The 13,634-nt window shown below is 37.6% G+C and overlaps 1 protein-coding gene across 3 annotated transcripts in view; it reads right to left on the bottom strand.

Moving 5' to 3' along the window:
- The window catches only part of Prr16 (proline rich 16), a 168,098-nt gene that overhangs the window by 32,746 nt on the left and 121,718 nt on the right, over window positions 1-13,634 (bottom strand). The window contains exon 1 of one of the 3 annotated variants that reach the window (XM_050149222.1): window positions 11,865-11,887. The exons of the other annotated variants lie outside the window; for them this stretch is intronic. The gene's annotated coding sequence lies outside the window, so the exon portion shown is untranslated. Of the gene's footprint in view, window positions 1-11,864; window positions 11,888-13,634 lie in introns of those variants that run through there. 3 annotated transcript variants of the gene reach the window in all.

A 13,634-nucleotide genomic window follows, 5' to 3' on the forward strand; every position in this document is an offset into this window, starting at 1 on the left:
CTAATACTGTTCTATTTTAATTTGTTTTTACTGAGCCTAAATTTTTCTCTGCTCCCCTCCCTGTCTCTCCCCTCCCCTTCAACAATCTCCCATGTTCTTTTACAAAGTAGGTGGTCCTGTGTTTAGTCCATAAATTTTCAGATTTTCAACATTCTCTTGATGAATGCTTTTCCTTAAACATATTTAAAATATTTAAAATATGTTAAATCTCTTCTGACTTGTCTTGGTTTGAAGTCGATTTTGTCAGATTCAGGAATAGGTGTGCCTACTTTTTATTGTTGCATTTACTTAGAATAACGTTTTCCTTTTCCCTAAGGTGGTATCCATCCTTGATTGTGAGGTGAATTTCTTGGAGGTGAGAAAACACTTGGCAGTGAGGAAAGTGTGTATGCGTGGAGAGGGAATGACAAAATTGTCCCATCTCAGGCTGAGTACCATTTAGGACTGCGCGCTCAGTCCCTTATTCTCAGCACTTTTACCAGCTATGCATCTGTTCATTGACAACTGCCTAAGCTCAAAGAAGTTTCTCAGACTGAATCTGAGAGCAGCCTGCGTATTTGGGCATAAAAATAAATATTTGTAAAGCAACTTGACAACATGACCCAGCAAAATTAAAAGGGCAGATTTGACTGTAAGATCTTTGATCTCCCCAGCCATGGACTTATGGAGATAACAGTGCCAAGTGTAAAACTCCTATTGAGTAGTCATCAACTCCAATGATAAAGTGGTTGGTTACTTCTTACTATTCATTTTGATTTTGTATCTAGTAGGTCATTAGTGTGATATGCAGGGTCTGGTCCTGAGTAAAACCACCAATGCCTCAAAACAGCTCTGTACTGTGGGATGTGACTGTTTCAAATGTAATAATAATTCAAGTCTTTTATGGGTTTTGTTCTTAGCGTAGACTCATGCATACCAAAGACTAAACTCAAATTATTCTAGTATATCTATGCTCTTGTGTTTTCTGTTGTATTCAGAAGTTGTTCTGTGTATTCTAGTTTTCTTTCTGGAAGATAGTTGCTTGACAAGCAACCATTGGGTATTAAGTAACAAGATGGGAGATAGTATTATGAGACTGGTTACTGACAAATGTCTAACAGCTGACTTTTAGAAGAGTTCTGATGGAAAGGTAGAGCTCTGGCTCATAATATTTCCCTATTTTCATGATGTAAATACTTTCTGCAGGGCTAATTTCAAGCCATTGTCTTATGTCACCCAAAATGAATTTGAAGGAGATGCCCAAGAGGCCAATCACAAATTTTATCATAAGCTAAGTGTGTCATCATCAGCTTAAAAAAAATAGGGGAATAAGAAATAATGAGTCATCTAGTCTTGTCCGTAGGCAAATTGTTAAAGAGGCAGAATGGATGAAATCTTCAAGCCAGCCTGGGCCACATGTTATTGGTCATTGTGTTTGTGGCCTATATTCCCAAAACACAGGAGACTGAGGCAGGAGGACTGCTGTGAATTTGAGGTCAGCCTGGGACACATGCCAAGCTCCCTCAGAACTAAAGGAAAGGAAAAAATAAATTTTAAAGGTTGACTGACAATCTTAGTATATGAGCACTTATGTTTATAGAATTTAATTTTTAATAGAAACTATAGTATTAATATTGAACTACTAGTTCCTGAGATCTATTATGAAGGGTTTTTGTATATGTGTGGATTGGAATCAAAGATATAACTTAAGTTATACAAGAAAAAAACATATGAAGGGAGAATTTAACTTAGTTTCAATACAAAGCACCTACTCTCTGAACAGTGTTGGTCTGTGCTTTAAGGTGATGGAACTTTAGCAGTTTCGTAGGATGGGACCTTCTACAAAGGCTGCACCTCGATTCTTGCTGATTTACATTTCCTCCAGACTTGTGGTGTATGACAGTCAGAACAGCCTGTGTGATTCATCCTCAGCATAAAGATCAAGAGTTGCTTTGCTCTAGGGATGAATGAAGATAGCAGAATACGTTTCTGATGATGACTATTGCTGCACGGCTACTGCCTGCAGAGCACTTGTAAGTTAGCTAGCTCCTCGTGTTTTCCACAGCTCACACTAAAGGAAGCATGAAGTAAATATGACAACCTTTGTCTGTGCTCATTTGGAAGGTGGTTTATGGCACAGGATGGCCTTTAATAATGAGAGTGGGTTTTGTAATTTGCAATGTAATATATTAAAGTATATAATATTTCTGGGTTTCTTGATTTAAAAATATCTTACAAAATAAGTAAGAAAAATGATTAAGACATATTTTCAGCCATATTTTATACTATACTTAGAAATGCTTATTTTCTTATGAGTTAAATTGATAGTATTGACTCTCCCTTTTAGAAGGTACTGTATAATAAATTAAGTGATATAATCTGTGTAGCTCCTTGAGGCAGGATGCTGTCAGCCTTTTTGATTTGTGATATCACTCCGTATTACATCATACATATTGGTGGATATAGTCTTGGGAAAGTCGGAATGTAGGTTTCAATATATAAGAGAAAAGAAAGAAAGAAACCATTGAAACTGAGGCTAATTCACACTGCAACTGAGTTTTATTCTTGAATTACTTTATTCTTTTTACTTTGTTCAGTTTGTGTGGGCACAGTGTACAGCTACTTGCCTGCATGTAAGTTGATATAAATGCTAGTTTAATCAGCTGATAGTTAATTTACATGGTTCTTTTTAAAAGTCTATTTATAGCGATGTCTCTGTGTCTGAATTTGTATTCTATGATAAATGTATAATGTAATAATTATGACATCCTACTTTGGAGTAATGTAAACTTGCTATTTTCAAATACCTACTACTTTCTTCTAAATTTTTGTAGTAAAAAATGGAGAAAATTGAAGAGTTTGACAATGAAAAAACTAAGAACTGGAAGCTAAGTAAATATAGCTTACCAGACATAAGCCATATTGGTAATAAGTGCTTTTGATATGAGTTGAGAATGCTCTTTTACTTCTACAACCCTTTCTACATCATGTGTCCTTGTTGTAACTACTAGAAAAACAGCATCCAGTTGAGTGACATCATGCAGAACACAAGCCCTATAATCCTCAGTACTCTCAATGTTATGAAAAGCAAAATATGTCCAAGGTCCTCCCCCCTCCATCCAGGTCCAGGAAGGTGAGCATCCAAACAGGCTAGGCTCCCACAAAGCCAGTTCATGCAGTGGACTTCCCACAGGGCAGGGAATCGGACTGCTCTTCAGACTGGAGAGGGAGGGAGAATGGAGTGGAGGAGGGGGAGAGGAGTGGAGGGAGGGGAGCAGAGTGGGGGGAGGGGGAGGGAAATGGGAGGCAGAATTTTTTTTCAATAAAAAAATAAATAAATAAAAGAAAAAAAAGAAAAGCAAGATACATCTGAGAAATTTTAACAACCAAGAAAATCAATGAACGTAGAAAAGTGAATACACACACACATACACACACACATATGCACGCACAGAGACACACTTTGTTGTCTTAGATAGGGTCCTGGAGTAAGAAAAAGATAACAAGGTAAAAATGAGGAGAAACCTCATTTTCGTGGTACCTCATAATGCCCCCAAAATGGACATTAATAATACAAGCCACTTGTTTGTTCCAGGCTGCTCAGACCCAAAATAACTACACAGGAACTATAGTAATTAAATCAATGCTTGGTCCATTAGCTCAAACTTCTTGTTGGCTAACTCTTATATCTTAATTTAACCCATTTCCATTATTCTGTGCATCACCTGGAGGTTGTGGCCTACCAGCAAAGTTTCAGAGTAGCTGGCAGCAGCTCCATGGTTTCTCCCTGACTCTGCCTTCTTTCTCGCAGCATTCTGTCTAGTTCCCCCCCCCACCTAGCTTGATGTGGGAGTGTCATATCAATCTGTTGATTTCATTGGTTAAGCAATAAAGAAACTGCTGGCCCTGATAGGTTAAAAGGATAGGTGGGAGAGTAAACAGGAGGAAGAGGAAGTGAGGTCACATTCTGCTCTGCTCCCAGACAGCATGGACGGAGGCTAGAATCTTCTCGGTAAGCGCACCTTGGGGTGCTTACACAGATGATTAGAAACGGGCTAGTCCAGGTGCGAGAATTAGCCTGTAAGGGCTAGAGTTCATGGGCAAGCAGTCTTTAAATGAATACAGTTTGTGTGTTGTTATTTCGGGCATGAGCTAGCCAAGCGGCCGGGGTGTTGGGGACGCAGCCCCGCCGCTTCTTATTTCAACACTAGCTCTGTTCTACCCTATCAGGCCAAGTCAGTTTCTTTATTAACCAATGGTATCGCAGCATACAGAGGGGATTCCCACAACAACCAAGTCTCTGGGAACATTGTGGAAGAGATAACAGAAATAATTAAGAGTCAAGAATGAGGCATCCTATGAAATATCTTCTAGAAATGTCATGACTGTCACACTCATGAACTCATGGCAGCTGTGGTTTCTTGCACAAAAACTATACAAAACTAAGTGAATAAAATTCTATTGTAAATGAGGAATGTGCCATCTAGGCTGTATGTACTTTTGAAGATCTATTGACAGTTCCTTATTCCTTTGTAGGGGATAGAGCCACTGGTTCATGGCCTGACACCCATTCCTAATTGGACTAGTGTTAGCAGAAGAAGAAGAAGAGGAAGAGGAAGAAGAAAACAATATGAAGCTGAAAAGAAGATATGTTATGTAGATATGGGGGGAAATTGGAAAGGGAAATGGGGTAGATATGGTCACATTTTATTATGTAGATGTACAAAATTCTTGCTAATAAAATAATCATTTTGAATTGTAAAAGAAATTAAAAAGAAAGACATTTTTACAAAAAGTAAATGAGATAAAATCATGAAACTACTGATAAATAAATATCAACTGTTATTTTTAGCAAGCAGCTGGATTTTCAATATGACACTACCATGAAAACAGAATTACAACTGAAAATCTCCTAATGAGTCCAGTGCAGATTAATCTTTTCTTAGTTCTGCTTATACATTTACATTGACTATTTAGCATGTTTGAGTTCTCTAAAATCCCTCATATAAGAAAACTAAATACATAGACTTAGCATTTATCCTTAAAACTCTTATTTTCTTTAATGTTCCAATTTCAGTTAATGAATAACTCATTTCTCTCCAAACACTTATATAGTAGAGGCTGTAGGTTCTTATGATATTGCCACTCAGTCGGAAACATTCAATATTCAGTTTTCCTTAATGACTGACACAGAGACTTCACATGTAACCTTTTTCCCCCTACACTCGTACTATGATACAAGAAATTATCTGAGACGTCTTGAGATGACTTTGCTAATGGTACTCCTGCTATACATGGAATGCCCTACTCTTGTGAAGACTCTGAAAATCTTACAAGGCTCCTCATTCATTCTTCTTCTTTTATTTCACAAAAAAGGGTATATAAATGAATGAAACCATCAATATGTCTGAGCTTGTGAGAGTCCAATGGCAATAGCTGAAAAAATAATTGCTTGCCATTATGAGGACCATGATGATGGCCAAGTTAGATGCAATGTGGAAAAACATATGCAACTTCTTTCACATATTCTTCATTAATTCATCATAACCAAAGAGACTGAAGTTACACTTCTCATCACTAAAGATGACATTTGTATATTTCCGTATCAGTAGTAGTTTATATTATAGCCTGATTCAGCTTTGCATTTCATAGATTATGGATTATCATTCTATAACAATCACTTCTCATGAAACCAGTCTTATTTGTTATGGTATATACACTGGGTAATGAGACAAAAAGAGGAAATTGTCATGCTGTTTCCAGGGCAGATTGGCCTTCATGTTAAGAAACATAACTACATGATTATGCTATATACTTTTACTTTCTTGTTGACCTTGGCATTTGCTATATCATGTTTATAAGTTTATGAGTAATTTGTTACTAGAATGAGCATAGTAAAATCACAACCATGACAGAATGCTGGAATGCTAACCCATAGAAGCCAAATACATACATATTGCTAAAGTACTTATGAAACAATGGCATTCATATGTCTATTTGTACTGAAATCATTTGCAGGAAATGTGATTCTTAATTCCTGTCTTCATTGTAAACACTCTTAAGGTAAAGAATAGATCTTTTCCTGGTTCATTCTTTTCATAGTATCTGGAATGGGTTTTGTTCATATTAGATATTCAAGAAAAGTAGTTAGGAAAAAAGTCAAAATTGAATTTGCACTTGAAATAAAATAAGATTCTCCCAATCATATTCATGAGATGGTCATAAATGGGCTGAAATATTTCTCTGCTGAAATATTTCCCTATGAGTCTGTAATCCAAATCTTGCACATTTAAGATGACATAGAGAAACAATGAAGGAATTGACTTCATATTTCTAATTGTTAATAATATAATAAGACATTACCTTGTCTCTGTAATACTGCCTAAATAGAAGTAAGCCTTCTGCAGTTTTGAGAATAAAGAAACTGCAAATATCAGAGAATTTTTAAAATATCTAACTCTTCTCAGAGATGACAAAAGTATAAACATTGGCAAAGCACCTTCTGGGAAATGAGTCATGGGGTTAAACACTTTATTGACAGCATTTGCTCTAAATGAAGAAAGTTGTTGCACATATGAATCTTTCTAGTGTAAATGAAAGGTGGCTAAGAATGTCTCCCCTCACCATTCTTACTTCTCATTATTTAAATGACCATGAGACTTGTGACCTCAATGTATAAGTCACATGATCTACATAAAGCAGCAATATTAGTTGAGTATATAAAATACACTTAGTATCAATGCTCTGAGAAATTCAGGCACCATCCATTCCTCTATGGAAGGAAATACTTTCCTAAGTTCCATGTTTAACTTATCTTTAAAACAACATGCACCACATGGTATGGTAGAAACACAGTGAGTGTGTGTAGAGAAAGAGTCCTATGTATACACGGACTACAGCAATGCACCTGACAAGTACAGATAATATTGCTAAAGTTGCCAGCAATGAAAAGCTAATAGGTTGCAACTCTCACAGGTCTACTCTAGACTTGTGTTCAGATGTGGCTAAGATGTGTCTCAGAGGGCTTGTAAAGTAGCAACTGTCCCATATGTCTAAAGTGCAAAGTATTGTTGAAAGGTAAGTCCATCAGAGACCACCACCCAATTACTCTTAAAGCTAAAAAGTAAGACTTTATTACTAGCCCATGGCTGCACAGGAAACTTGTTAGAATCATGCAGCCTTTCGACTTACAATTCTTTGTATTTTAGCCACGAAACATCACATTCTGTTAGGCACACAAGCAAAACCATTCTTGCCAACTCTTGTCAATTCCATGTAATTGGGATGATACATGAAATATAATTTGTGGGAGGTTTCCTTCTACATATAGCATGTTTAAAATACTGAGGCAATTAACTAGACCTGGTCCTAGGTTGCAATGAGATTAGCTATTCAAGAGGTTGAGGCAGTAAGAAAGTTCAAGACCAGCCTGGGCAACTTATCACAATACAGTTCTAAACGAAATGAAACAAGTAGGTGGTGGGGGGGCAGATGGCTCTGCATGTGAGGAAGACCCAAGATTAAATCCCTAACACCAAAAATGTCAAATAAATTAATGATTAATTAGGTAATTAAATTAAAACACTATTGTGAAAAATTGGGTCGTTATTTGACAACTTTTAATAGGGAAAATGATAGGATCTGATTTGCAGGTGGAAATGTTTGAAAGGCTTCTTGTTCTGATATGGCTGACAGTGATCTATATGGCCTGTGACCCCATCAAGCAAGTGATAAATAATGGCATTTTGAAGAAAATAAAGACTAAAGGAATGAAAAAAATAGTAGACAAGTTAGAGAACAAGATGGATAGGGCCTGGTAATACTTATGTTTGTTATATAAGAGACCAGAGAGGTTAGGAGGATCCTTGTATTTCTTGAATAATCCGGGGGACATTGTAATGCAAACCACATTGTTAGGTGACTTTTGCTAGGTTGGAGGTGACAGAAAGTGTTGAAAAACAAATTGACTAAGGTTTTTGCACAGGGACACCCAAATACATGTAGTCAATACAGAATGGATATCAGCATTGAGATTGGGACTATAATCTAACCTGTACTTTCATCTTGGCATTTCAGCAGGATCGGGGGGGGGGGCAGCTGTACTTTAATAAGTGGTTCCAGACAGGTTATTTTAAGCAAAGAATGTGAATGTCTTATACTAGATGTTTCCCTTGAAGAAATGGGTGTGAGATAGAACAGAAGAAAGCTCAGAGTGTTCTACATAGTCCATGGTAATTTAATTGGATATTTGTTACCATTTTTTTTATTCTTCACTTTTTTTTATTGAGAATAAGAAAAAAAAAGTTTCCGCCTCCTCCCAGCCTCCCATTTCCCTCCCCCTCCCCCCACTCTTCTCCCCCTCCCCCCACTCCTCTCCCCCTCCCTCTCCTATCCAAAGAGCAGTCATGGTTCCCTGCCCTGTGGAAAGTCCAAGGTCCTCCCCCCTCCGTCCATGTCTAGGCATAGATAACAAAACTTCTAAGTACTATGGATACTTATAAATACTAAGGATCTTTCTTGCCTCAGTCCTATTTCTGGAAGGACACTGTGATGATGCCACTATGCTACTCTAGAAAGTCAGATATCTTGAAGAAAAATTAGAGGGAAAAACACATTTATTCCATACTTCTGTGTCTGAGTTGTTGCTGAGACTTATCTAGCAGCAAGCCATTCCTTGTATCTACTGATTGGCTTTCTCGGTCATTTTTTGGCTATGGCCACCAGACCAGGTAGTATAATTTCTGGCCAGTTGGTGCTCCAATAATTTCACACTGACAGAAGTGCTGGAAATGTGAATTTAGAAAGCCACCCCCATGCCATGTGTGTTCAGAAACAGATGATATTCTACATTTGGCTCCGCCTAATCCTAAACAAGATGAAGCTTTGCTTGGTCCATTGTCCTAACCATGTCACATTTTCTGAGCTCCTCTCCTTCTTTGTCCTTACTGTGGCATTTTTATTGTCTGAGCCTATTTTCTACAATGGCAACAGAAAAAGTTAGTGTTTTTTTTCTTTCTTTTTTTTTTAATTTTCAGAGTAAAGAGTTCATCCATACTCACTTAAGCATGAAAGAATTAGGAAATCATCATCCTATGATCAAAATAGCAGTGAATACATGTTCTGATTTTGACTCTGCACCTAGAGCTTCATTCATTATCACATGCAAACATGCAATTGTCCAAAATGAATCTCAATCCCTTCAACATAGGTAATTGCCGCATATATGTGCTATCTTCACTGGTTTCATAAAGGCTGATACCTCAGTGGTGGTGAGTTACAGATCTACGATGAGAATGGTTTCCTGCGTGGAACTTTCACAGGTGTCTGTGAAGGTTATCTGTACACAGCTCCAAGAACACTCGTGTTCATAACATAAAAAAAAAAAAATCCTGATGGAGTTTACAGATGTGAATGTGGTGGTCCTGATGGCAGCGGACCACGGGAATGTCTTAAGGCATGAAAGAAACAGAGACGCCTCTATCGCTTGGGGGCTGTGAGATTTGGGCTAGATAGAAATGATTTCCATAGTGTTTCCTCTGCCTAATCTAATCAGCTAAATTACCGAAAACACAGAGTAAATGGAAACTTCATGAATGTGAAATAAAATGTTTCCTATTTACTGGAATATTTCCCTCTTCCCTCACCCTCTTGCTAGTAAATTGACTATAACTAAGCTTCATTTCGTTCCAAAAATTAGAGTTTTAGAAGCCTATAATTAAGTAAAAGGCAAATATTAGACAATAAAAATGCATTACTTAATCCAAAATTATCATCAAATATCTAATATTAATTAATAAGTAGTCATTATGTATAATTTGGCTAAATACCCAAAAGTAATTTACTTAAAAATGAGAAATGTAGTTCAGATTCTTGTTCTGAGCTAGCAAAAATCACAGATGCTCAATTAAATCACTAAATACTGGAATTTAAGCCAAATCTGTTGTTTTCTGATAATAGAAGCTGCCAAGTATAGTGATTTCATAACTCCCGAAAGTTAATGGTATGGTTGGGACCTGAACTTCAGATCCACCTGTAATCTATGAGCCTCCACGTCTCTCAGTTCACATCTTTCCTGTGGAGTGAGAATGGTCAGATCGTCCCTTGTGCTCAAGCCGTTATTACTGAATGGCAGCATTTGACTCTTTCATGTTTTTTGTCTTCAATGAGAAAGAAGGGAATACGTAAAAAACTATTTCTAAGATAAATGCTACACCTCAGGTTACGTGTATATGCTGGGACACACATTGGTGTGTGCGTGCTGAAGTGTGTATGTACCTTGGGTATGTCTTTGTGAATGTGTGTAAGTTTGTATTCATGTAAGAAAGAAAGAGAAGGAGGATGAATCATAGTCAGAGAGTCAGGGAAAAATAAGGAAGAGGAGTTAGGAACAGAGAAAAATGATCAGGTAAACTTGGGAGCCATACTGCAAAGAGCCTGGCTGTAAATTTCAGGATGACATTGAGAAGGAATGAAACCTCTTGTAAAACCCAGAATTTTAGATGGACTATAAATTGAATCTCCGGGATGTCTTTGAGCTAGGTGAGTAAATATACAGAAATTTTCAGAGCAGTGTGGTTCACAATACTATTATTTTATGGGTGATATATATATATATACATATATATATATATATATATATATATATATCCTAAATATAACAACACCATACATTGCTTAGAGACCTTTGAAAGAATCTTGCATTTTCAAATCTCACCTTATTGTTAATCTCATGAACGATGCTGGTGAAAACACCTGCCCATGAGATGATCCATACAATTGCCAAGGTCACTGTGATGTCCAACAGCACAGGCAAGTTCTAGAATAATAGTGACTCTCCATAAACTTACCAACAAGATATTGGCACAACATCCTCAGCATTAACTAGTTTCTCTGCTGTTGTGTGATATCTTGCAAACAAGGACAACACACAAGTCTTTCAAAGCAAACCAGCAATGAAACTTCCAACTCAGGGCCCCTTTTTAAGACAGGTCTTTCGAAAAGTGTGCAGCGGAATGAGTTGAAAATCAGAAAAAATTCTAGGAAGACAGCTACACAGAGGAAGAGGATGCAGCTGAAGGAAAAGGAAGCAATACTCAAATGCTAAATGAAGTTCTTTCTAATCTATTTCCATTTAAGCTCTGTAGAAATGGACTACTCTATGCTATGTTGTATAGTTACAACCGTAACTAGGGCTCTGACTCTGTCCTAGAATCACCTGTGTTAAATCATCAACACATTTGATTTTACTGGTCTAAAGATGAAGTTATGTTTTTTAGGTCGGCAAACGTTCTCTGAAACCTGTATATTTGAAACATCTTCATTATCTGCCCACTGAATTGTCTCTTGTCTCATGCCGTGAACCAACTATAAATGTTGGACATCTGCTTATTCCTGGGTAGGTGCTGAATATTAAGAGAAAACATATCTATCAAACCAACTACGGGGCAGGTGAGACTGTTGCTTCGTAATGTTTACCAGACTAGACAGATTAGGTAAGATGAGAGCGCTCTCAAGATGTGTTTCTAGGTTTGTTCAGAAAGGAAACAGATGGTGCAGAGACACTGAGGAGGTGGAGACACCTGCCTGGAACACAGAGATGGCAACAGCTGTGCCCTGGGAATGCAAAGCAAGAAAAAGAAAGTGTATAGGCAAGGTTTCCAGGGGTGGATTGGGGTAAATGTAATCTCTCTCTCTCTCTCTCTCTCTCTCTCTCTCTCTCTCTCTCTCTCTCTCTCTCTCTCTCTCTCTCTCTCTCTCTCTCCCTCTCTCTCTCTCCCTCTCTCTCCCTCCCTCCCTCTCTCCCTCCATCTCTCTCTCTCTCGCGCGCTCTCTCTCTCTCTTTCTCAATCTCAAAAAAAGTTAAAGATTCTAATGAGTCTACACACCTTAGCAAGTCTAAACCAGAAAACCATGAGCATGAGGAGCAGTGAACCGTCGATAGTGTAGGAGAACCTGGCAAAAACAGAAAAGTCAAAATTTTAAAGTGTAAGGAAAATTTACATTAAAAGTAATCAAAATCATAAGGAAACAAAGTAATGAGCCTGTGAGTTCACACAGAGGGTAAAAATTGTTATAGAAATGAAGATAGGCAAGTGAGTAGTTGGCAAAATAGCATACTCAACATGACTAAAGAATTGATTTTCAAAAGAATAAGCTATTACACATACATGCAAACCAAAAGTATTAAATATAAACCAAGATGTGTAACTGAAGAGAATAAAAACATGATCTCAGATAAGAGGAAACACAGTAGGAAAACATAGAGACAGGGAAGGTATGTGTCTGCAACAAGCCCTGGACTATTAACATGAGCAGAAAGAGGTTCACTTGTGTTTATAGCTTTAGGAGTTTGAGTTCATGTGCTGTTGTTCCATTATGTTTTGTCTCTGGGAAAGCAGAGGAAACTGATCTCTTTGTGACAACCAAAAGAAATAAGGAGATGAAGGTCCCAATAGCCCAAACACCACTATTGACCTAATTTTCTTCCACTAGGCCCCACCTCTTAAAGATTGTTCACCCTCTAGGTGGCACAGAAACTGGTAAACACACCCTAACACATGGGTCTTACCAGACAATTATCCAAGCCAAGAGGTGGATACGGTAATGATAAGTAATAACCTTTCATAGAGGAGGAGGAGGAGGAGGAGGAGGAGGAGGAGGAGGAGGAGGAGGAGGAAAAGCGGCAGAGGAAAAATAAAAATAAAGAAAACGGAACCTTTATATCTAAAAAAAGGATGCTGGGAATATTTCAAATTTCAAATGAATATCTTTAGAGATTAAAAATTGACATGTGAATTTAAAAAAACATAGCTTGAATAGTCATAATAGCCAATGACCAAAGAAAAAATTAAAGTAAAAACCTTGACAACAAAGTCTGATGACTTGCTGAAGTGGGTTTATGCTGGCAGCTGGTGTCAGACCACTCAAAGGGAATGACAGAACCCAGGAAGAAATGGATTAATATTTTAAAGTTCTGAGAGCAAACAACCGCTTGTCTTCCTCTGCCTGGTTGTAAATCACTTCCCAGACTGAGGATATAAATATATCTGAAACAACAGCAAAGGGAACCTTCTGCTGGCTGATCCTAACTGGAAACAAAACACGCAGAACCCTAGAGGTGTGCATTAAGACTGCTGAAGCTAAGCCACTAGATCGTGTGGAGGAAAGGTCAGTAAGGCAACTGGATGGCGCGTCCCTAAATCTAAATAAACATCCCTAATACAGAACAAACAAAGTCTCAATGACTACTTTATGACACAGAAAACATGGCAAGTCTAAGAAAACACAACGGAGAGAAAAATGAAAAGATTCTAATGGTGGTTTTTGGTTAAGAGGCCTGAAGAAACACTTACTAAGAAAGTGAAATTTTGAGTTTGGAAATATGTATTCACAAAAATCCCTTGAGACTCTCTCCAGGTGAATGAATGATTCACCTGGCAAATGATTCACGAGGTAAACAAGTGTTTACTTCAAACAAGTTAGGGGAACTCGAGTATGACAATTAAAGGCTCTTACCACTGGAATTACGAATGGGGGTTTGGGAAGACATCCAAATTCATTAGCAATGTGAAGGCTAAATATCTGCTTTCTCAGAGGGAAGTCTAGCCTCTCTTATTTATATATCTTATTGTTTTTCCCCCACAGGCTTAGGAGGG

The sequence above is a fragment of the Alexandromys fortis genome, unplaced genomic scaffold (genome assembly GCF_014885135.2).
Source record: "Alexandromys fortis isolate MF-2015 unplaced genomic scaffold, M_Fortis_MF-2015_v1.1 scaffold_60, whole genome shotgun sequence".
NCBI classification, from domain to species: Eukaryota; Metazoa; Chordata; class Mammalia; order Rodentia; family Cricetidae; genus Alexandromys; species Alexandromys fortis.